The following is a 23,554-nucleotide window of genomic DNA, read 5'->3' on the forward strand; positions in this document are numbered from 1 at the left end:
AACAAATTCATTTCTGTTAAAAAAAAAAACAACGGGGCAGCTAGGTGGCACAGTGGAGTCAGGAGGACCTGAGTTCAAATCTGGACACAGACACTTGACACTTAACCCTCATTGCCTCACCAAAACAAAACCAAACCATTTCTGTTAGAACAAATAAAAACGTGTCCTGGTAAATTAGGTTATGCAGATTTTGGGCCATAAGAGAAGAGACATTATAGAATCCAAGATCACCTCTAGGTCATCTAGTGAATAAAATCACTGGGCCTGGAGTTAGGAAGATCTGAATTCAAATCCAGCCTCAGACACTTACTAGCTGTATGACCCTGGGCAAGTCACTTAACTTTTGTCTGCTTCAGTTTCCTCAGCTATAAAATGGGAATGATACTAGCACCTACTCCTCCCCAGGATTGTTGTGAAGATCAAATGAGATGATATTTGCAAAGTACTTAGCATAGTGCCTAGAACATAGTAGGTGCTTAATAAATGCTTATTTTCTCCCTCATTCCCAAATTCCTTTCTAGCTATAAATCTGTCTTCCTATAAGGGTCATCTAATACAACCCATACTTCTGTTGACAGTTTTGATTTTTGTACATTTCTAATTGTATAAGCTTGAATCATCTAGTTTATCTGTCCCAATTCCAGTTGGGAACTGAATAAATCCATTTCCAGAGGAGCATTCCTCTATTTGAAGATATTTAGTGACAAAGAACTCACGACTTCCTAAGATAGTCTAGTTGTCTACAGCTGTTCTAAGCCAGGACTTCTTAAACTTTTTCCACTTGTGACCCCTTTTTGCCTGAGAAATTTTTACATGACCTCAGGTATATAGGTATAGATAACCTTTTACTGTTGCCAAATTTTTCACGACCCCCACTCGAGACCTACAGTTTAAGAAACTTCATTCTAAGATAACAATGTCTCACTGCTCATTTGATTATCAGTGGCATGAATTTTCATGCTGGAGCCCAATGACCCTCCTGTCCCCAACAAAAGAGGCCTTTTACTACAAGATGAATTTACTCAAATGACTATGGGGAAAAGTGATGAAAAGGGTAGTTTTGAGCTTTCTTTTTCTTTTCTTCTTTTTTTTTGTTGAGGCAATTGGGGTTAAGTGACTTGCCCAGGGTCACACAGCTACTAAGTGTTAAGTGTCTGAGGCCAGATTTGAACTCAGGTCCTCCTGACTCCAGGGCCAATGCTCTATCCACTGTACCACCTAGCTGCCCCTGTTTTGAGCTTTCTTAACCCTGTCTTTGTTTGGAAAGGGTTGGTTTGATTTGCTTCAGACATATGATTTCATCATCATAGAGATCTCGGTGTGGAAACTCCATCTATAGATTCAAATTAATAATTCTGTTTAACATATCTAACCTTAGAGATTGAGTAACTTGCCTGAGATTACACAGCTGATATTCATCAAAAACAGCTTGCACCCAGTCCACCATCCCCTGTGAAGAGGTAGCAATTATTGGGTGAATTTGCATCCAGGTGGTCTGCCGAGATGAATAAACTGTAGGGCAACTCTAGGGACAATTACCAGAGACAATCCACCTGTCTTCCATTCAACTTCCTCAAAGGCAGGAATGATTTTTGTCTCTCTTTGCATCACCAGTGCTTAGCACCATTCCTGGCACTTAATAGGTCTAATTGTTGACTGACCTGAGGTAAGAAAAGATTCTTCTACCCAAGAGTGTGCTGGTAAATGTTTAACAACCAACTTGGGGCATGGGTGGGGGGGAGGGGTATGTAGCCATAAGACACATAAGCACAACATACTTTTAACATTATTAACATATTCTCCATCACTTTCTCAAGTCTAGAGAAACCACAAAAAATAAATCAAGCCCTGTTTGTAGTGTTTGCCAATTTCTTTTTATTATAAAAAGAAATAATATGTGTTTACCACTGTATTTGCCAAAATGCCATCAGAATACTTATTTCTTATTTGATATTAATTTATTTCCCAAAATTAAAATAATAATGTTACAACTGGAATATAAAAATGCATTAACAAGAGCAAACTTAATTATGAAAGTAATTAAAAACAAAGTTTTTAATGACACCATTTAACCTGGGAATTAATTTTGACTCATGGCTTTATTAGAAATGGATAAAATAATTAATGCAAATTTAAAGAAAAAATTTAAGTTGCAAAATCATTTGAACTCAATTCCAAATTCCCATATTACTGACAAGCACAATGTCTTTAAAATAACATAACTCAGTTTTCATATCTAATTAGAGGATTCCAATATGAAAATTATTATAGCTTTCAACAATTTGGGGGGGGGCAGTGAGGGTTAAGTGACTTGTCCAGGGTCACACAGCTAGTAAGTGTCAAGTGTCTGGGATCAGAATTGAACTCAGGTTCTCCTGACTCCAGGGCTGGTGCTTTATCCACTGCACCACCTAGCTGCCCCAGCTTTCAATACTTGTAATTCTACCTAGTATTTTCCAGTTTGCTAAAAATTTAAGAACCTGATTCAAACTGGCTCCAGCACACCCCGCCTCTGTGTCTACCCCAGTGGGGCCAAAGGGGCCTTACAGGAATGAACTAATAGACATATCATAGGGGTTTTTTTCCCTCTGAAATTTTACCCTATTAGAGGTAAAAAAAAAAATAAGTTGTTGATTCTTTACCAAGCTACTGAACAGTTTATGACTGAAAAAGCAACTAAGCAAGGAAGATTTTTCTTTCCTTGGATTCTATAATGTCTTTCTTATTGTCTAAAAATATGCATAACCTAATTTATCAGGACACATTTTTATTTGTTCTAACAGAATTTTAGGTGTTTTATGTATAACTTTAAAGGAATACCAAACATTTTTCTTTTTAATTATGAACTGAACAAACACAAACATTTCCATATACCAAAGTATCAAAAAATAGGGTCAGATAGGAAACTATAGGCAGCTAGATAGCTCAGTGGATATAGCACTGGGCCTGGAGTCAGGAAAACCCGAGTTCAAATCCAATCTCAGATACTTACTAGCTGTGTGATCCTGGACAAGTCACTTACCCTCTGTTTGCTTTAATCCACTGGAGAAGGAAATAGCAAACCACCCCAATATCTGTGCCAAGAAAATGCCGACAGTATGGTTCATGGGGTCACAAAGAATTGGATGTGACTGAACAACTGAACGACAACTATATGAAACCATGTGCCTTTATTGTATATGAATATTTATAAAACAGTTCGGAAATGAACTATGTTCTATCATTTCATTTAATTTAGGGATAAATATTTTAGACATCTTAAAATTGGAATCTCACAACTGTTTTTATTGTAAATTTCCAGCAGTCCATATTTGGAGGAATCACCTATGGTTGTAGAGAAGAGTTCTAGATTGAAATCAGAGGACCTGGATTTGAATCCTGACTGCCTTCTACTACCTGTGTGACCCTCAGAAAACCCCTTCACCTTTCATGATAGCACTCTCTTCATCCATAAAATAAGGAAGTTGGAGCAGGTAATTTCTAAGATCTCTTCCAGCTCTAAAAATCTATCATCCTGTAATTTACTTTACTTGTACTGGATCAAATGGGAAAGAATAAATACATTTCTGGTGGAGTGGAATCAAGGCATGAGTGCTTCTCTTTGATTCTGTTCACTAAGCACCAGATTTTGGGGGGAAGAAATATTTCACTGGAGATGGCAAGACTGCAGCTCAGTGAGCTTGAAATTAGAGACAGTCTGGTATAGTGGAAATAGAACCAGTTGTGGATTCCACTTCCACCTCTGACACTTACTACCTGTGTCACTTGAGCAATTTGACCTTCCTCAGCCTCAGTTTCCTTACCTGTAAAATGAGGGGATTGGATTCAATGGCTTCTAAGGTCCCTTCTAACTCTAAATCTATGATGCTATGACAGCTTGACTCAGTCAAGAAGTAACTATCTCGGGGCCCCTAGGTGGCACAGGGGAGCAAGCACCAGCCCTGAATTCAGGAGGACCTGAGTTCAAATCCAGCCTCAGACACTAGACACTTACTAGCTGTGTGACCCTGGGCAAGTCCCTTAACCCTTATTGCTCTACGAGAGAGAGAGAGAGAGAGAGAGAGAGAGAGAGAGAGAGAGAGAGAGAGAGAGAGAGAGAGAGAGAGAGAGAGAGAGAAATATATATATTTGGGACAGCTAGGTGGCGCAGTATAGATAAGCCCTGGATTCAGGAGGACCTGAGTTCAAATGTGACCTCAGACACTTGACACTTACCAGTTGTGTGACCCTGGGCAAGTCACTTAACCCTCATTGTCCCACATTTAAAAAAAGAAAAGAAAAAAGAAGTAACTATCTCAGTCTCAGTCTCTTCGTGTATAAAATAGGGATAATAACACCTACTTCACATGGTTGTTATGAGACTCAGATGAGATAGCATATGTAGAGTGCTTTGCAAACCTTAATGTATTATATAACTTCTGGCTACTGTTATTATCCTAGAAACCTATAAAATACACCCTCACACAATCATCACTTAATAGTAGACTTAAGAATATGGTGGGAGGGAGGGGAATGGGGGAAATAACATTCCAGAGCCCATGCCAAAAAACAAAAGTAAAATTGTATAATACTTCCATATTTCAGAAAATCTGTCATTACATTCACATGAGACGACCACCACTGGTGCAGATAATAAACTCCCACCACCACCACCACCATCATCATTATCTCTTGCCTAAGACAGTTTCATGAGTTGCTATGGCCAAAAAAAAAAAAATCACCCGCTGTATGACCTTCTGGAAATGGACCTCTCCTAAATGAATTAGGCCAATCCTTGGACCCTAGACAGAGAATCTCTTTCTGGACGCATGAGCTTGTTAGCCAGGTCTGTCCTCCATTGACCATCCCTAACCCTAACCCCCTTTCATTTGTCACTAGGACTCTCAGATTTGGTAGGGCTTGCTACATCTTTTTCAAGAACCCAGGGTCACACACACACCCCTCCATGATGAAAAAGCATTAAAGAAATACTTCAGTAAAGGGGGGGAAGTCCTTTAATACATCTCTCAATTCATTCCTAGACCCTGATCATTTTTCCTGTAGCTACCTATCATTTTTTTTTTGGTAGGGCAATGAGGGTTAAGTGACTTGCCCAGCGTCACACAGCTAGTAAGTGTCAAGTGTCTGAGGCTGGATTTGAACTCAGGTCCTCCTGAATCCAAGGCCAGTGCTTTATCCACTGTGCCACCTAGCTGCCCTAGCTTCCTATCATTAGCAAATGACTGGGGCACAAATTTCCTTAATAATTGTCACTTCCACACACCCCCTTTCTGTTGTCAAGATGTAACCAAAGAGTGCTGTGATTCCGGGTTTAATCACCACTAAAACAAGCCCTCAGTTAATTGTCTCCAGAGAGCCATGTGGAGATTTTTTTTTAACTGTCTTTCTTGTTTGATGGGTTGTTTTTAATGCATCAGCATCCCACTTCTTTCAACTCATTACATTTTTTTTTTCTGTGGAAAGAGTAATTCCTGCTGGCCACCAGTCTATTCCAGCCAAACAATCTGATGATTGAGTGATGACTGAGGAAAGTAGCTAGTGTATTTCATGTTTTTATATGACTTCATGGAACGGTTTCTCCTTTGCTAGTCTTGGCAGGAGACAAGGGTGGATTGCCCTCTGAGCTCACACATACACATACACACAGCATTTCATTAATCTCCAGTATCAAGTTTGCAAGGATGAGTGATTCACAGAGTTCAAACTGAAATGATGTCCTTATTCTACCCTTGGCCTGCTTCTCATTCCTTCACTCCACTTATAATTTCAGCTTCCTTCGAGGCTCAACTTAATTCAATTCATTTCCATTCAAAAAGGATTATCTAACACTGACTATGCATTTGGCACTGTGCTAGGTACTGGGCATACAGAGAAAAATCAAATAGTGCCTGCTCTCAACGAGTTTATATTCTACTGAGGGGAAATAACATGTACACAATTCAGTATGTGTAAAATATATGTGTGTGGGTATGGTAAATACAAAGTAATTTTGAGAGGATAGCTTTAATAACCGGAAGAGGGGGAGGGAACGGGGCGGGGGGGGGGGGGGCCGGGGGCAGTGTCAGGAAAGTCTTCCTGTAGGAGATGACGCTTGAACTGTGCTTTGAAGGAAGCCATTGGTTCTACAGGCTGAAGTGAAGAGAAAAGCATTCCAGTAGCAGGGACTGCTTATACAAAAACTTGGAGGCTAGAGATAGAATATCAAACCAGTTTGATTCATGTATTGTCTCTGACTTGAAGCCTTTTCTTTTTTTTTTTCTCAACAAACATTTATTTTAATTTCCATTTACATGTAAGGGTAGTTTTCAACATTCATTTTCATAAGATTTAGAGTTCCAAATTTTTCTCCCTCCCTCCCTCCCTTTCCTTCCCCCTCCACAAGATTGCAATCAGGGTATATATGTATAATCCACAAGTGTTCTTTTTATCAGTTCTTTCTATAGCAGTGCATAGTATGCTTCCTCATTAGTTCCTTGGGATTGTCCTGGATCATTGTACTGCTGAGAGTAGCTAAGTCATTCACAATTACTCATTGAACAATACCGCTGTCACTACGCACAATGTCCTCTCAGCTCTGCTCATTTTACCATACATCGATGTTCATTAGTCTTTCAAGGTTTTTCGGGGATCATCAGCTTCTTTCTGGCTGCTTGGAGTATTTTCTCCTTCACCTGATAATTCTGGAATTTGGCTATAATATTCCTAGGAGTTTTCTTTTTGGGATCTCTTTCTGGAGGTGATTGGTAGATTCTTGCAATTTCTATTTTAGCTTCTTCTTCTAGAATTTCAGGGCAGTTTTCCCTGAGAGTATCTTGGAAGATGGTGTCTAAGCTCTTTCCTTGATCATGGTTTTCAGGTAGACCAATGATTTTCAAATTATCTCTCCTGGACCTATTTTCCAGGTCGGCAGTTTTTCCCAGAAGATATTTCTCATTGCCCTCTATTTTTTTATTCATTTAGATTTGCTTTATTGTGTCTTGGTTTCTCATAAAGTCACTGGCTTCCATTTATTCAATCCTAATTCTTAGGCAATTATTTTCATCAGAGAGCTTTTGTACCTGCCTTTCCATTTGACTTTTCAAGCTGTTGACTTTTTTCTCATGTCTTTCCTGCATCACCCTCATTTCTCTTTCCATTTTTTCCTCTACCTCTCTAATTTTATCTTCAGAGTCCTTTTTGAGCACCTCTATGGCTTGAGACCAATTCGTATTTTTCTTGGAAGCTTTAGATATAGGGGCCTTGATGTTGACATCTTCCTCTGAGGGTGCCCCTTGGTCTTCCTTGTTACTGAAGAAACTTTCTATGGTCCTCACCTTTCTCTGTCGGCTCATCTTGCCTTTCTTTTACTAGACTTTTAGCTCCTTAAAGTGGGGCACTGTTTCCAGGCTGCAGTATCCCAAGCTTAAGAAGTCCCAGGTGGTATGATTTAAGGAGAATCAGGTTCTTCCCTCTCCCAGCCTGTTCCCTGGTCCTAGATGACCCCAGACCAACTTGCCAATCAACCAGCTTTGTGTTAGCTCTCCCACCTGGGCCACTGCTATTCAAGCCTACCTCTTGGTTCTCAGCAGGGGTGTAAAATCCAAGTTCTGCCTTAGCACCAGCATAGACCCTGTAGTCTCCCCCCTGCCCAGGGCTCAGCCCACTCACCAGACTATGAGCTTAGTTCCAGACGACACTGGTGCTTCAGCTGATTCAGAGGCTCTGGGGGTCTCCTTCTCTGGTGAGGACTTCCTGAGACTGGATCTGTGTCAGGGTGACTGTGGGGTTGGGCCCGACTCCTATATCAGCACAGCAGCTCCCTCCTTCTGACCTTCCAAGCCGTTCTTGGTTAGAAGATGATTTCAGCACATTCTTCTGTGAGTTTTGCTGCTCCGGGCATTTTCCTATGACCTTATTTGGATATTTTTTGGAGCAATTGCGTCCTGAGTTCTGGAGCATACTGCTTTTCCTCCGCCATCTTGGCTCCGCCCTAGAAGTCCCCTTGAAGCCTTTTCTAATCTCCCCTTCTGGTCAGTGTTTTTTCCTCCTTTGTATTATCATGCCTGTCTACATATTTTATATCCTTAGTAAAATGTAAGCTGCATGAAGGCAGGGACTTTATCATTTTGTCCTTGTGTTCCCAGCACACACAATAAATTCGCCTTTGACTGGATTGGATTGGAAATGACCCCAAAACCCTTTCATGAAGATTAAATTTTGAAAAGACTAAATAAATAATGAAACCAATTAGACTGACAAAACAATCATATGTGCCCTATATGTATCTCAATAATAAATATAAATATCCTCTATGGTACGACAAACATCGGACCATAAAATGACAGATTTCAAGTTGAAAGGGACCTTGGAGGCCATACCATTTTTAAGGATTTATATTTCCATTCTCTAGCTTTGGCACTGCTTTTAAAAAATCTTAATATGGTTGTTATCTTTGAAGAACCTGCAATATTACAGTGGACCAGGTAGCTCTTTGGCCTTGAATTGTTCTTCCACCTTGCTTACATCCTTCCCCTTTTCCCTTCCTATCACCGAGCATTTTTCAGATGATTTCATCTAACATGCTCAAAGTTCTAAGAAAAGTAACACAGAGGATATACATTTTTATCCTTCATTTTACTCTGAGAGGTTGAACATAAAGATTTAAAAAAAGATAGTGATGGTAGAAAATGGTTAGAAACTGTAGTTGTGAATAGCTGGGTATCTAGACAAAAAAACATGAATAATCATGGCTTTTCATCTTATCCCTGAATAGAATTGTTTATATTAAGCTGGGGAAGCAGATGAATAGAAAGTTTCTTTAAAAAAAGAAAACAGGAAGGGCAGCTAGGTAGCGCAGTGGATAGAGCACTGGCCCTGGAGTCAGGAGGACCTGAGTTCAAATCCTGCTTCAGACACTTAACATTTACTAGTTGTGTGACCCTAGGCAAGTCACTTAACCCCAATTGCCTCACCAAAAAAGGAAAAAGAAAGAAAAAAGGAAACTAGAACAATGATATAAACACTGTATAATTGTAATGACCAATCATGGCCTCAGAGAAGAAATAAGAAAATTCATCTGCCTCCTTTCCTTAGAGAGGTGGAGGATTATGGGTACAGAATGTTGCATATACTGTCAGATATGGGATCACTATTAGTTGATTCTACTTAAATTTTGTTGTTGTTGTTACAAAAGAAAAAGACTCTCTGGGTAAAGATATGGAGAAGTATGGTATATTCAGAAATGACTGAGATATAAAAGCAATAGGCATTAATAAAATGTTAATTTTTTAAAAGAAAAAAAATGTTCCTTAGCCAAAAGCCTTTGTACTTTATAAAAATAAAATGTCCCTTTGGCTCTTCTCACATTTGGCTTTCTGAAAAATCTGGGCCAAGAAATGCTTAATACCTAGAATTTTTTCTGAGTGGCTTAAGCTTCGTCTTGACTCTGGCACTGAACTAAGATTTTTTTATGCCTGACTGTCACCTTCTTGTGGCTCCAGTGTCTAATGTGAGGAGCAGGGCTGTTGTTTCACTTTCTCAGAATCATTAGGCCATGCTCAGAACTGTTTTCTGCCAGCTTAGTATACATTAATAAAAGAAAACAGCAGCAACTTTGTGCCTCCTTCGAAAACATTTCATTTAAGAGGCATCCTTGGTGACCTGAGAGAAGTCCTGGACTTGGAGACAGAATACCTGGGTTTGAATTCCTCCCCAGACATTTACTAGATGTCTGCTTGGAGATAAGGTGCTTTATCCCGATAAGGCCCAGTTTCCTCATCTATAATAAAAGGATAATGTTACCTTCTTCCTTACAAGAGGTGTAATGAGCATAAGGATAATTTAGATAGAACACTTCATAATTATACCAATGTGAGTTATTATTACTCTCCAAGTAATTAATAGTGCAAAGCAACAAAGGAAAATAAGCATGAGCTTCGGTGCCTCCGACAGGATGACAGTGGAAAGAGTTTGCGATATAAACCCCAAAGACTTAGGTTCAAATTGAAGCTCTGCTATTTACTACCCCCTTTGACCTTGAGCAAGGGATTTACCCCTGGGCCTCAGTCTACTCATCTAGAAAATGAGGGAGTTGGAAGGGATGACTAAGGTCTCTTTTATACATCTCTGGTCCAAAGGGCATTGAAGAGAAGAGTCTTTAAAAATAATAATAATGGGGGTGGCTAGGTGGCACAATGGATAAAGCACCGGCCCTGGAGTCAGGAGTACCTGAGTTCAAATCCGGCCTCAGACACTTAACACTTACTAGCTGTGTGGCCCTGGGCAAGTCACTTAACCCCCACTGCCCCACAAAAAACCGAAAAAAACAAAAACAAAATAATAATAATAATAAACATTTTTATTTATAGTTTTGAGTTCCAAATTTTATCCCTCCTTCCCTCCCTCCCTTCTCCCCTCCCTGAGGCAGTAAGCAATCAGATGTGGGTTATACATATGGAATTATGTAAAACATTACCATATTAAGACTCATTTTTCTGGGGAAAGTTTTGAATAAGTAATGGTACTCAGTTGCCATCTTTAGACACTACCATATGAATTCAATTTGACAAGCTATTATTAAAGGGCAGCTAGGTGGCACAGTAGATAGAATGCTGGGCTTAGAGTCAGGAAGACTTATTTTCCTGAGTTCAAATATGGCCTCAGACACTTCCTAGATGTGGGACCCTGGGCAAGTCACTTAACCCTGTTTGCCTCAGTTTTCTCATCTGTAAAAATGAGCTGCAGAAGGAAATGCAAACCCCTGCAATATCTTTGCCAAGAAAACCCCAAATGGGGTCACAAAGAATTGGACATGACTGAAATGACTGAACAACAAGAAGTTATTAAGTGACATCTGTGTGCCAGACACTATATTAGGTTCTGGGGATGCAATGACAAATGAAAAACTGTCCCTCCTCTCAAGGAGATTGAAAGAGTTAATGTAAAGTAAATGAGTAAACCTAAGTTTGAGGAGCTCAGAGAGCTAACAACTAGGAGAGTTGGAAGGCTTGTAGGCAATGATACATGAACTGAGCCTTGAGGGATGCTAGGCATTCCAAGAAGTTAAGATAGTGGATCACCAATTCTAGTTTGCCTGATGAGCTGTGGTAATACTCAGGCCCTGCATCCTGATCAAAGGAACACACTGCAATGACCTTAAAAGAGAGTGACCATTCTCAGCACAAAACTAACATTTAATAAATGTTTGCTGAATTCAATTCAATTCCAGCCCTTTTGTCTTTTCTTTCTGTTCAACTTTTGTGAGAAATTATATTAAAGGGGAAAGTATACATGCTCAGGTACATGATGCCATTCACTGAGGCTAGTGATATTTGGCACTACAGAGTGTTAGCCCAGGTAAGTTTGCAGCACATAGATCTGACCAAGCTCTTCTACTTAAGAACATTTTTTTTTTGCGGGGCAATGAGCATTAAGTGACTTGTCCAGGGTCACACAGCTAGTAACTGTCAAGTGTCTGGGGGCAGATTTGAACCTAGGTCCTCCTGAATCCAGGGCCAGTGCTTTGTCCACTGTGCCACCTAGCTGCCCCTAGTGTAAGAAGTTTTGATGGCTCCATTACCTCTAAGATGAAATACAAACTCTTTAGCCTGGTATTTAATATCCAATCTCCTGTCTAAATTTCATCACATAAACCCTATCCTATGCTTATAATACACTCATTCATTCACTAATTCAATAATTATTAAGCAGCTAATATGAGTTAGACAGTGTGCCAAAAGCTAGGGTTACAAAAACAAAAACAAAACAACCCCTGGCCTCAAGGAGTTTCCGCCCTGTTGAGGGGAAAGTAACATGTTTGCACAAATAAATCAATACAAAGTAGATACAAAGTAAATGCAAGATAGTTTCAGTGAGAAGGGCACTTAAGATCACTCAAAGCTTCCTGTGGCTGGTGGCACTTGATATGAAGTGTCTAGAAGAGACTTGAAGAGAACTAAATAAAGATTCCAGGAAACACAAATGAGAAAGGAGTGCATTCCAGGTGTAGGAAACAGCCCCATGCAAAGGCATGAAGGTGGAAGATAGAATATTGTCCATGGGACAAGTGGGCCAGGTTGGTTGACTAAAAACTTCATGAAGGGGAGAAATATAAAAGCAGTCTGGAAAAATTGGTTGGAGCCAAACTGTGATGGGCTTGCTTGAAATGCCAGCCAGAATAGGTGATGTTTTATCCTGTCTAGTGGCAGGCAGAAATATAAATTAGAAGGCTATTTCAGTCCTCCAGGTGAGAGGTGATGAGAGCTTAAATTAGGGTGGTGGCCACAGAAGTGGAGAGAAGGGAACAGATGAAATAAATGTTGGTGAGATAAAATCAACAAGACTTGGCAGCTGATTGGACAAATGGGAAGTGGGGTGAGGGGGAAGTGAGGGAGAGGGAGGAATTGAGGGTGACTCCACAGTTATGAACCTCGGTGAATGGGAGATTAATGGTGCTTTCATTTCCCTTTTATCTCTCCCTTTTAGAATCCTATGTCTTCCAGCTCCTAGCATAGTAGAGTTCAGTACATGGTGGATTCTTTTTTTTTTTTTTTTTTTGCGGGGCAATGGGGGTTGCCCAGGGTCACACAGCTAGTAAGTGTCAAATGTCTGAGGCCAGATTTGAACTCAGGTACTCCTGAATCCAGGGCCGGTGCTTTATCCACTGTGCCACCTAGCTGCCCCCATGGTGGATTCTTAATCAGTACTTATTGACTGATTGATTGATTGAAGAAGCCCTTCCCTAACTCCCCTTATTTCACATGTCTTCCCTCTATTGATTATCTCTAAATTAGCCTGAATGTATCTCATTTGTACAAAGTTCTATGCAAGTTATCTGCCCCATTAGATTGTGAGCTTCTTGAGAGCAGGGACTGTTTGGGTCCTTTTCTTTGTATCCTCCCTCAGTGCTTAGCACAGTGCCTCACATATGGTAGGTGTTTTTTTTTTTTAATCTTTTTTTTTTTTTAGTGAGGCAATTGGGGTTAAGTGACTTGCCCAGGGTCACACAGCTAGTGTTAAGTGTCTGAGGCCAGATTTGAACTCAGGTACTCCTGACTCCAGGGCCAGTGCTCTAGCCACTGAGCCACCTAGCTGCCCCCGTATGGTAGGTGTTTAATAAATGTTTGTTGACTCCCTACCAAATTATTACTTGATTCCTCCAAGTCTCAGGTCAAGTGCCAGAAAGCTTTTTTTTTTTTGGTGAGGCCAGTTGGGGTTAAGTGACTTGCCTTGGGTCACACAGCTCATAAGTGTTAAGTGTCTGCGTCCGGATTTGAACTCAGGTCCTCCTGAATCCAGGGCCAGTGCTCTATCCATTGTGCCACCTAGCTTCCCCCAGAAAGCCTTTCTTGATCCCTCCCAGTTGTTAGCACTCTCTCCCATTCAGATCACCTTGTATCAGTGTATTTGTATACATGTTATATTCCTTCCAATAGAATATAGGTCCTTAATGGAGGTTTGTTTTTGTCTTTTTATCCCCAGAACCTAGCCCAGCATAATAAGCACTTAATAAATGTTTTCTAGATTGTAAACAATTGAATTGATGGTATCAGTGAATATATTTCAAGACAAGCTCATTTTCCCCAATCTTTTTTTTTTTTTTTGGTGAGTCAGTGAGGGTTAAGTGACTTGCCCAGGATCACACAGCTAGTAAGTGTCAAGTGTCTGAGTCTGGATTTGAACTCAGGTCCTCCTGAATCCAGGGCCAGTGCTTTATCCACTGTGCCACCTAGCTGCCTCCTATTTTCCCCAATCTTAATGGACTTTGAAAACCATTTCTAGAACTGGTATAAAATAACCTTCCAAAATATATGTATCCACATTTTTCACATCTTCATATTATGGGTTCAAGGAAGCAAATCAGACTTTAGGCTTGCATGATGTAGTAATACTTGGGGGGGGGAAAGATTAATTCAATAAATGACTTCTTGGGGCCCCCTCCAGGTCTCTGACTTGATGTAAACCCAAGCTGGTTGACCCACTTACTGCTTGAAGAGTAATTCCATCCCTGTGCCAAGGGAATGGCACTCTGTGTTTGGAAGCATATAGTTCAGACATACATATTTCAAATGCACGTGTCTTCTGGGCTAAAGACTAATGTCTTTGTTTTTTAGGTACTTTTCATAGGCTCTGGACTCCCTTTAGAATGAGAGGGAGCTATGCATATGAAAGAAAACTGTAGGCAATCCTTAGTCCACCCAGGAAAGTAAGAAAACAGAGTGGTTCAAGAACAGCATGGTCACTCGATGAAGTACCATGTGACTATTTCCCACCCTCTGTCCCAATAGACAGGCAGATGTGGGGAATGGAGTTGGAGGGGTTGCATCTCTTAACAGAGTTCTGCCTTTCTCAGTGTATTGGCTGAAACTGATTTTGGTTCGAATGGAGTGACCCTGGCTTTGCAGCTGCATCTGCAACTCAGCAGACTTGGCCAATCTGCTCTGCTGCTGATTGATAGGAAAAACAGGCTGCCTGAAAAACAAAGTTTTTTTTTTTTTTCCTGTCGTCCCTTCCAATTTCTCTGAAGTAGGATAGTCTTAACAGCCCAAAGGAAATATTGTGGAATATGCTCCCAATTGGAAGGTACTGAGGTAAAAATTCCTTCCCCTACAAATGGGAAATAAAGATCCAGGCAGAGGTAATATGGCATCCAGCACTCATTAACCAAGAAGGCACTTTGTGGGCTCATGGGAGCCATATTTCTTGGTAGATCTATATTGTGACTGGCTACCTCCTCCTCCCCACCCCAGTAAATAACCTATTCTGCAACTCTATGAAATTAACTTAATTTAAAGCTTTTAAAGATTTTCTAGCTGTCTCATTGAGGTGCAAGGAGAAGTGGGTGGTCTGCTTAAGAAGGAAATTCCATGACTTCCCCTTAAACAGTGACCAGTATGAGAAAAACAAGCCCAAAAGGCTCTGGGGACCTGAAACGTGGTTTGTGTGTAACAGAAAGGAAGGTAAATATTCTATATTTGAAAAATTACTAAATGGCCCATTTTGCCTCCCTGCTCCCCTCTGAAGCCCACCCAAGCCCACCTTCAACATATTAGCTTTCTTTAAAACTTCCACGTTGCTCTTTACGCTATGCGAGACAAATAAGGAACTATGGCTAGGGGTAGCAATTTATTATCATAACCTCCTCCAGGACAACTACTTCCTGTGGCATAATCACCACAGCCCTTCCTTCTTTCTCAACTACATCTGCTCCTATGCTTTCTTCCTTCCTCCTTAACCCCTTTCCCTCCATAGCTCTTTAAAGTTTGCAAAGCATTTTACATATGCTATCTCATTTGATCCCTATGTAACCTTTTTTTGGGGGTGGGGTGGGGCAGTGAGGGTTAAGTGACTTGCCCACGGTCACACATCTAGTAAGTGTCGAGTGTCTGAGGCTGGATTTGAACTCAGGTCCTCCTGAATCCAGGGCTGGTGCTTTATCTACTGTGCCACCTAGCTTCCTCCCCCTCCCCCTACAACTTTTATAAGGTAACTGCTATTATTATCCCCATTTTATAAATGAGAAAACTGAGGCTGGGAGAGAGAGGTGAAGTGATTTACCCAGGGTCACATAGCTAGCAAGTATCTGAGGCAAGATTCAAACTCAGGTCTGTCCTCACTCCAAGTCAGGAACTCTATCCACTATACCACCAACTGCCCTAATATTAGACCACTTAAAATATTGGTAGACAGTAAGGGCAGGGAAATGAGTCTTACCTAACATTTGATCTCACCTTATAGTATCTGAGGTAGGATTCAGACTTAGTTCTTTTAGACTTTTAAGTTTAGAACTCTGGCCATTATGCTGCCTAGTGACCAACAAAGACAAACCTATATATTTTCTTCATACTTCTTAGGGGCTAGATTAGATGACCTCATATGGTGACCTCTTCTCATATTTCTTCTACAAGGCTGAGCTTGTTCTTTGTAATTTTGCAACATTTATTTTCAATGGATTTTAGTGGTTCTTTTTACATTGTTGTAGTCATTGTGTATATTGTTTTCTTGGCTTTGCTTATTCACTTTGTATCAGTATTTATCCTACCTCTCCCTAAATGTTGGGAATTCTAACTAGGGGCTCAGAGCAGTTATAATGTAATTGAAAACTTCTTCTAAAATAAATTCCTTAAAACTGAAAAGATAGAAACCAAATGAACCTTAGAGATCATTATATTGCTCCCAGATTTAAAGTAAGCTAAGTGTTGTAACAAGGTGTTAACAAAGGATTTAAAAATTTCAGGAAGTTGTCTGATACAACCCCTTAGAAATAGGTCTGCCTTTACTCTGCTAGGCAGCATAGAGACTAAAGTGCTAGACCATGAGTCTGAAAGAACAGAGTTTGAATCCTGACTCACTACCTAAAAGGTGAGATCAAACTTTAGATAAGACTCATTCCTTGCCCTCAAGCAATTTACTATCTAGTAGTATGACAGCTAGGTAGCTCAGTGGATAGAGCACTGGCCCAGAAGTTGGGAGGACCTGAGATCAAATCTTACCTCAGACACTTACTGTGTGACCCTAGGTAAGTCACTTAACCCCAATTGCCTTTTAAAAAAAAACACATCTGGGGCCACCTCCAGTGGTCCTGATGTATATCTTGCCTCTAGACCCCCTGATGGCTCTGGAGGAGAGAGTGAGGCTGGTGACTTTGACTTTGCACAGCCCTCCTTTATTTAAATCCAGTTTACTGCAAGCCCTGATGTCATGGCCCTCTTCCAAAAAGGACAAACAACAACAACAACAACAACAATCCACAAATTGGAAGTGAGATTCCCAGGCTAGTCTACCAAAGTCTGTTTACCCATAAAAAAATGAAATTATTGTCTTGCTACTAGTAATTGTCTGCCAAGTACTTGGGCCATGTGATAAAGGAGAGTTCTTTCCCTCTAGAGCTGCTCCAGACAAAATTTTGAAATGTTGTTTCTTCTGTGTATTCTCCTGTGTAGCTAACATGGGCTAGAAGTCAGACGATATGGATTCTTTTTCTGTCATTGCTTGGTCAAATCAATTTCCCTCTCTGTACCTAGATTTCCATAATTGTAAAAAATGAAGGGCAGCTAGGTAGCGCAGTGGATAGAGCACCAGCACTGGAGTCAGGAGTACCTGAGTTCAAATCCGGCCTCAGACACTTACCACTTACTAGCTGTGTGACCCTGGGCAAGTCACTTAACCCCAATTGCCTCACCAAAAAAAAAAAAATGAAAGGGGGCAGCTAGGTGGTGCAGTGGATAAAGCACCAGCCCTGGATTCAGGAGACCTGAGTTCAAATCCGACCTTAGACACTTGACACTTACTAGCTGTGTGACCCTGGGCAAGTCACTTAACCCTCATTGCTTGGAAAAAGACAAAAAAACAAAACCAAAAAAAAATGAAGGGACTAAATCAGAGGGTCTCTAAGGTCTCTTCCAACTCTAAAATGCTATCATTCTCTCTCTGTCTTCCTTTCTTCTATCCAGAGATTCAGGATTTACATATCACCTTTAAGCCTCCCAGCCAAGCCAGCCACACATACAAAGTTCTCCAGAATCACACTCCTCCCCACAAGTATCCAACTTCAAAATCCCCCTATGCAGATATTCTCGGTTAGGTGTTAAAAGGAAAGGAGACTGACCTAATCTATACCAAATTGCAAATTGTTCATAACTGATGATTCCTTAACCTTCCTAGAGGTGTTTTCAGTTTAAAAAGAAGTGGCTTATTAATAGCATAACAATAATAATGATAATAATTCTAACTGCTGGGACTTCAGGCCTTGCAGTAAATGAAAATGAAAGAAAAATATCAGTTTGGGGTAATGTTTTTTGGGGGTGGCAGTAACCATGTGTACTTGGCAGTGGCATTTTCCAGAGTTGACTCCCCCAAACTGCTCGTTTCCCACAACTTTTTCCTTCCTTTTCAGAACTTTCTCTTTCTCTACTTCTTATCCTCAAGGTCTTTCACAAGGCCAGCTAGAGTTCCAGCAGTGGACACTGGGCCTACCCCCCTTATGTGGGTGGTTTGTATGAGGCCGTCTGAAGGCAGGAGTGCAGACATACTCCCAGTGGTGTGTCTGCTTCCATGGAATTCTCTTACCCTGCAAGTCAGGCAGATGTTGTGAGCTGCTGTGGCCTGTGGGGATCATTGGTGATTCTTGTGACTCTCCACATCCGGCAACTGTTCCAGTCGGTATAGGGAGGAGAGACTTTTCTGGGCACATCTTACCATGATCCTTCCTTCCACAGAGGTCACATGTTGGAATGCCGGGTTGGACTTCCAGTTAACTTTATAAACAGACTTATTTTTATAAACCTATAAATCTACAGGGACTTTAAAAATCAAAGTCTGTATCTTAAAGTATAACTTCTTGCTTCAAAAAAAAAGAGTATCTCATAGGATTTAGAGATAAAAGATATTCCCCCATATTGAGGTGTAAGCCAAGTTGGTCAAACTTCCTTTTACATTCATTGTTACCACAGTCCACATGCTGAAATTCAGTGTGATTAAAGTCCAAAGGCAACATTAAAAAAATGTTTCCCTATATTTGTCAGATGGTTATGATGAAAAATATGTAATAAAAGTCCTTCTCTGAGCATAGGTCACCTGAAGCACTCATAGCAAACTATTTAATAATTAACCAGAAGTGCTGTATTGAATTAATATCCTCTTACTCTTTCCTCCAAACTCAAAGAACAGACAGTGTGGCAAAATGGATAGAATCATAGAAGTGGAGTTAAGTAAGAGACCTGGGGTCAAATTAGAGTTTGGTCACTGATTCTTTGAGTCACCTTGGGGAAATTATTTAACTTTGATAGGCCCTAGTGGATGATCTTAAAGGTCACAAATTGCAAAGTTAGAGACCTCAGAGGCCAGCTAGTCTAACTAGAACCCAACTAAGAACCCTCTTTATAATGTGCTCAATGAGTAGTCATCAAGGTGTGGCTGAAGACTTCCAGAAGTAAGATATTCATAAGCTCCCTAGACAGTCCACTTTACTTTTTGGACAAATTTAATCATTAGGGAATCTTTCCTGACATCAGACTTAAATTTGCATCTCTGCTATTTCCATCCATTGTTCCTAATTCTACTCTCTGAAGACAGGAAGAACAAGTCTAATTGCTCTTCCACATTACTGTCTTTCAAATCTAGAAGATGACTTTCATGTCCCCTTCTGGATAGAAGACACTGCCTGTGAAGAAATTTTCTCAGCCATTCTCCAATATCATCTTTTTTATTTAGGAGACCATCAGTCTTTCTAGTTGGGCATCCTGGTTTTTATCATTGAAATGGATTGGACTTCTCCATAATCACCAAAACAGAAGAAGGAAAAAAAAAAAGGAACAGCAAGGAGGGTAGAAGGAAGGAGGATGAATGGGCCAAAAGAAACTAAAGGGAAATGCCATAAATTTTTGTCTCCTGGCACCTATGTGGTAGAAGTAGAGAATGGCCCTCCTTCAAACCAAAAGATAAACAATGAGACTGACCAGTAATAAGGATGATCAGTTCTGCCCAAAGAAATGTCTTTTCCCCTCTGTGAGAAGCTGATTTTAAGGGAGATAAGAAGGGGGCTTTCCCATTATCTTGGGCAACTTTGCTAGAAATCTCTTAGGAAATCCCCTCTGTTCCTTGGCAAAGTTTTTTTTTGTCACTGTTGTTGTTAATATGTTATTTTTTCATAGATCACAAGATCATAGATATTTGAAGCTGGTAGGGACCTCAGGTGTCATCTAGTCCTACCCCCTCATTTTTCAGATATGTTCAATGATTTGCAGAAAACCATATAAGTAGTAAATAACAGTCAGGATTCTAAGTCTGGTTGGTCGTCTTACTCCAGATCCCATATTCTCTCCATCATACCACACTTTATGAATCACCTGCTTGGGGTATGTGGCAATACAAGAAAATTTTCTTTAAGCAGCTAGGGCAAAGATAGTACTTTTAAAAAGTGTTGAACATTGTTAAATGGGTCTCTCCTCCTTCCTCCCTCAGGAAATAAGGCTAATGGGTGGGCAGACCTCAAAGCTTTCTTTGGTTTCAATAAGCTTGTAAAATTTTGGATCTTAATCTTACTTGGAAACTGTAGGGGCACTTTTCTTTCCCAAACTGGACTTTTCCTCCCCCTTTCCCCTCTCTTGGCTAATTATTCCATCATTCACCCTGGTCTTTTAGAAACTCTACCGTATTCCCAAGATTTCCACATGTCCTTCTATGGAAAGGAGACTATTTTGATTGAGTATTAAATAGGTTTCTATATTGTCTTTTCTTCAGGACCTCCTAATTCAGTGTTTATCAGAAGGAGTAAGATCATTCCTGATTCTGTATAATGGAGCAAACAGTGGTTTGCTGTTTTTCCCTCAGAGTGTGGATTCTAGAGCCAAGGCCATACCAAACAAGTGTGTAGCAATGTGGCCACAGCCCTGACATAAATGAAGGCCAGACTGAGACTTGGAGCTGAAAATTTATAAAAATATGCTCATATGCTGTCAGTTGCTTAGTTGAATGTTATTCAAAATGTACTTCGGTAGGGGATGAAATATTAAGAATAAAGGAATCTTGAAAAGGAGGTAGGTTTTATACAAGGTATTTGTTATTGTTGTTCAGTCATGTCCAACTCTTTATAACCAACCCCATTTGGGGTTATCTTAGCAAAGATAGAGTGGTTTGCTATTTCTTTCTCCAGCTCATTTTACAGATGAGGCAACTGAGGCAAACAGAATGAAGTGACTTGTCCAGGGTCACATGGCTACTAAGTGTCTGAGGCTGAATTTGAACTCAAGTCTACCTGATTCCAGGCATAGCACTCTATCTACTGCGTCACCACCACCATATAAGGTATTAGTTTGGGAAAACAGTCCTCTCTCAGACTCAAGAATACCTTGGCATGGCTTAGCCTAGAGAGAAAACAACAGGCATCTGAAGACTGTCAGTCTCTTAAGACACCTATCAGGTGTATTCTGACCCAGGTTTATCCAAGGGAATAGGGAAAAGCCTAGAATAAAGGTGCTTAGTCTCTTTTTGTAGCATGGATCCATTTGGCAATATGGTGAAGCTTTTGGCACCCCTTCTCACAATGTTATTAAGTGCCCAAAACAGAATATGTCAAGTTTGCAAAGGAAACCTATTACATTGAAATACAAATATCTATAGCTATATATATCTATGTATACATACACATACATGTTGTTAAGGCTACAATTCTAGCTAAACTGTCTAAAATATCTAATGAGTGGTTGCCAATAAATTATAAGCTTTAGCAAGAGTTAGACTTTTAAGCATTTATTAAGGAGAATAAGAATTTGGTAAAGAGAGAGAGAAAGGCCTAGATTCCTATTTATTAAAGGGAGAGTACATTTCTAGCTCTGCTCTCCACCAGAGTCCTCAGGAAAAAGAGTGAGTCAGAGCACCAGGCTCCCTCCTTCTTCCTCCCAGAAGCGAACGTCACTTTCTGATGCCAAAGAAAAGACTCCTGGTCTTGCCCTCGAAGACTTTCACTTTCATGGCGGAGCTTTTCTACAGTAAGTCTCCAGCAGGTGGCGTCATTCCAATTGTTACAATGTATATGTGCATATGTTTATATGCACATATATCCATACATATACCCATGCATGTATATGTACATACACACATACACATATATACATATACATACACTTAAAGTTCATGGCCTTCAAGTTAAGAACTCCTGGTTTTGAAGCCATTTCATCAGGGCACTCCTAATGCTGGCCTTGTGGTCTAGTCCTGTGATGTACTTCACTACTGAGGCCTGGCCAGTGAACTAGCTGATGTACAAGACTTAATCTTTTTTTAAAATTTATTTTAATTTATTATTTAAATTTTTAATTTGATTAAATTTAAATTTATTTATTTATTTATTCAGTTTATTTATTTGTTTATTTGGTGTTTGTTTATTCAATTTAATTCATTTTAATTTATTTTTTATTTAATTTTATTTTCAGTTCCAAATTCCTCTATTCTCTTCCTCCATCCATTGAGAAGCGAGAAAACCAAAGCCCATTACAAATATAGTCATGAAAAAATAAATTCCCACAAGTAGTTATGTCTGAAAACACAAACAATAAAAAGAACATATGTCTGAATGTGTTTGGCATGAGTCCTTTGTAATTATTGTTGGTCATTGTGTGGATCAGAGTTCCTAAGTCTTTCAGAGTTGATTGTCTTACAATAAATATTGTTTTTGTTGTAGAAATTGTTCTCTTGCTTCTGCTCACTTTACATCAATTCATACAAGTCTTCTTAAGTTTTTTTTCTGAAACCATCCCCTTCATCATTTCTTATAGTAATATAATATTCCATCACATTCATATACCATAATTTGTTTAGTCATTCTCCAATTGATGGACATCCCCTTAGTTTCCACTTCCTTGCTAATGCAAAAAGAACTGCTATAAATATTTTTGTACATATGGGTTCTTTTCCTCTTTCTTTGCTCTCTTTGAGACCTAGACATGGTATTACTGGGCCAAAAGGTATGTTAAGTTTAATAACTTTTTGAGCATAGGTTCAAATTGCTTTCCAGAATGGTCAGATCACTTCACAGCTCTACCAATAGTGCATAAGCATACTTGTTCTCCCAAAGCCCCCCAGCATTTGTCATTATCCTTTTTTGGTTAACTTTATTGATCTGATAAGTATGAGGTACCTAAGAGTTGTTTTCACTTGCATTTATCTAATCATTATTGATTTGAATATTTTTTAAGCGTGGCTATTGAAGTTCAAGTTTCTTCCTATAAAAAATTCTCCATCCATATCCTTTGGCCATTTATCAGTTGAAGAATGGCTTTTATTCTTAAAAATTTGACTCTGTTTCCTATATATCATAGAAATAAGACCTTTATAAGATAAACTTACTGCAAATATTTTTTCCTCCTCTTCTAACTTTAGCTGCATTGGTTTGGTATATGTAAAAACTCTTTAATCTTATGTAAATGAAATTGTCTATTTTATTTCCTGTGAATTTTTCTATCTTTTATTTCATCATGAAATCTTCCCCATCTATAGATCTGACAGGTAATTTCTTCCAAACTCTTCTAATTTGCTTATGATGTTATGTTTATCTTGGTATACTATGTAAGATGTTTGTCTACACTTAGTTTTTGCCAGACATTTTTTGTTTCTCAAGCAGTTCTTGTCAAATACTGAGTTCCTGCCCCCCAAAGCTGGGATCTTTGGGTTTATCAAACACTATGTTACTGTGATGATTTGCTTCTATATATTGTGTACCTAATCTATTCCACTAATAAATCTCTATATTTCTTATCCAATGCTAAATTGTTTTGACAACTACAGCTTTATAGTAATTGTTGAGATCAGACTCTACAAGGCTTGCTTCTATCTCATTTTTTCCTATAGATTCCTTCAATATTTTTTTTTATCTTTTGCTCTTTCACATAAATTTTATTATTTTCTCTACCTCTATAAAGTAGTCCTTTTGTAGTTTAATCAGTGTGGCACTGAATAATTAAATTAATTTGGGAAGTATTGTCATTTTTATTATATTGGTTCAGCCTATCCATGAACAATTAATATTTCTCCAATTATTTGGATCTGCCTTTACTTGTGTAATAAGTGTTTTATGATTATGCTC

The 23,554-nt window shown here is 39.5% G+C and overlaps 1 protein-coding gene across 3 annotated transcripts in view; it reads left to right on the forward strand.

Annotated features, from left to right (window-relative positions):
- Positions 1-23,554, forward strand: part of WIPF1 (WAS/WASL interacting protein family member 1) — a 188,744-nt gene that overhangs the window by 95,678 nt on the left and 69,512 nt on the right. For 2 of the 3 annotated variants that reach the window (XM_043998017.1, XM_043998018.1), the window contains exon 2: positions 3,302-3,473. The exons of the other annotated variant lie outside the window; for it this stretch is intronic. The gene's annotated coding sequence lies outside the window, so the exon portion shown is untranslated. The remainder of the gene's footprint in view (positions 1-3,301; positions 3,474-23,554) is intronic. 3 annotated transcript variants of the gene reach the window in all.

This window comes from Dromiciops gliroides, chromosome 3, assembly GCF_019393635.1.
Source record: "Dromiciops gliroides isolate mDroGli1 chromosome 3, mDroGli1.pri, whole genome shotgun sequence".
In the NCBI taxonomy this organism is placed as follows: domain Eukaryota; kingdom Metazoa; phylum Chordata; class Mammalia; order Microbiotheria; family Microbiotheriidae; genus Dromiciops; species Dromiciops gliroides.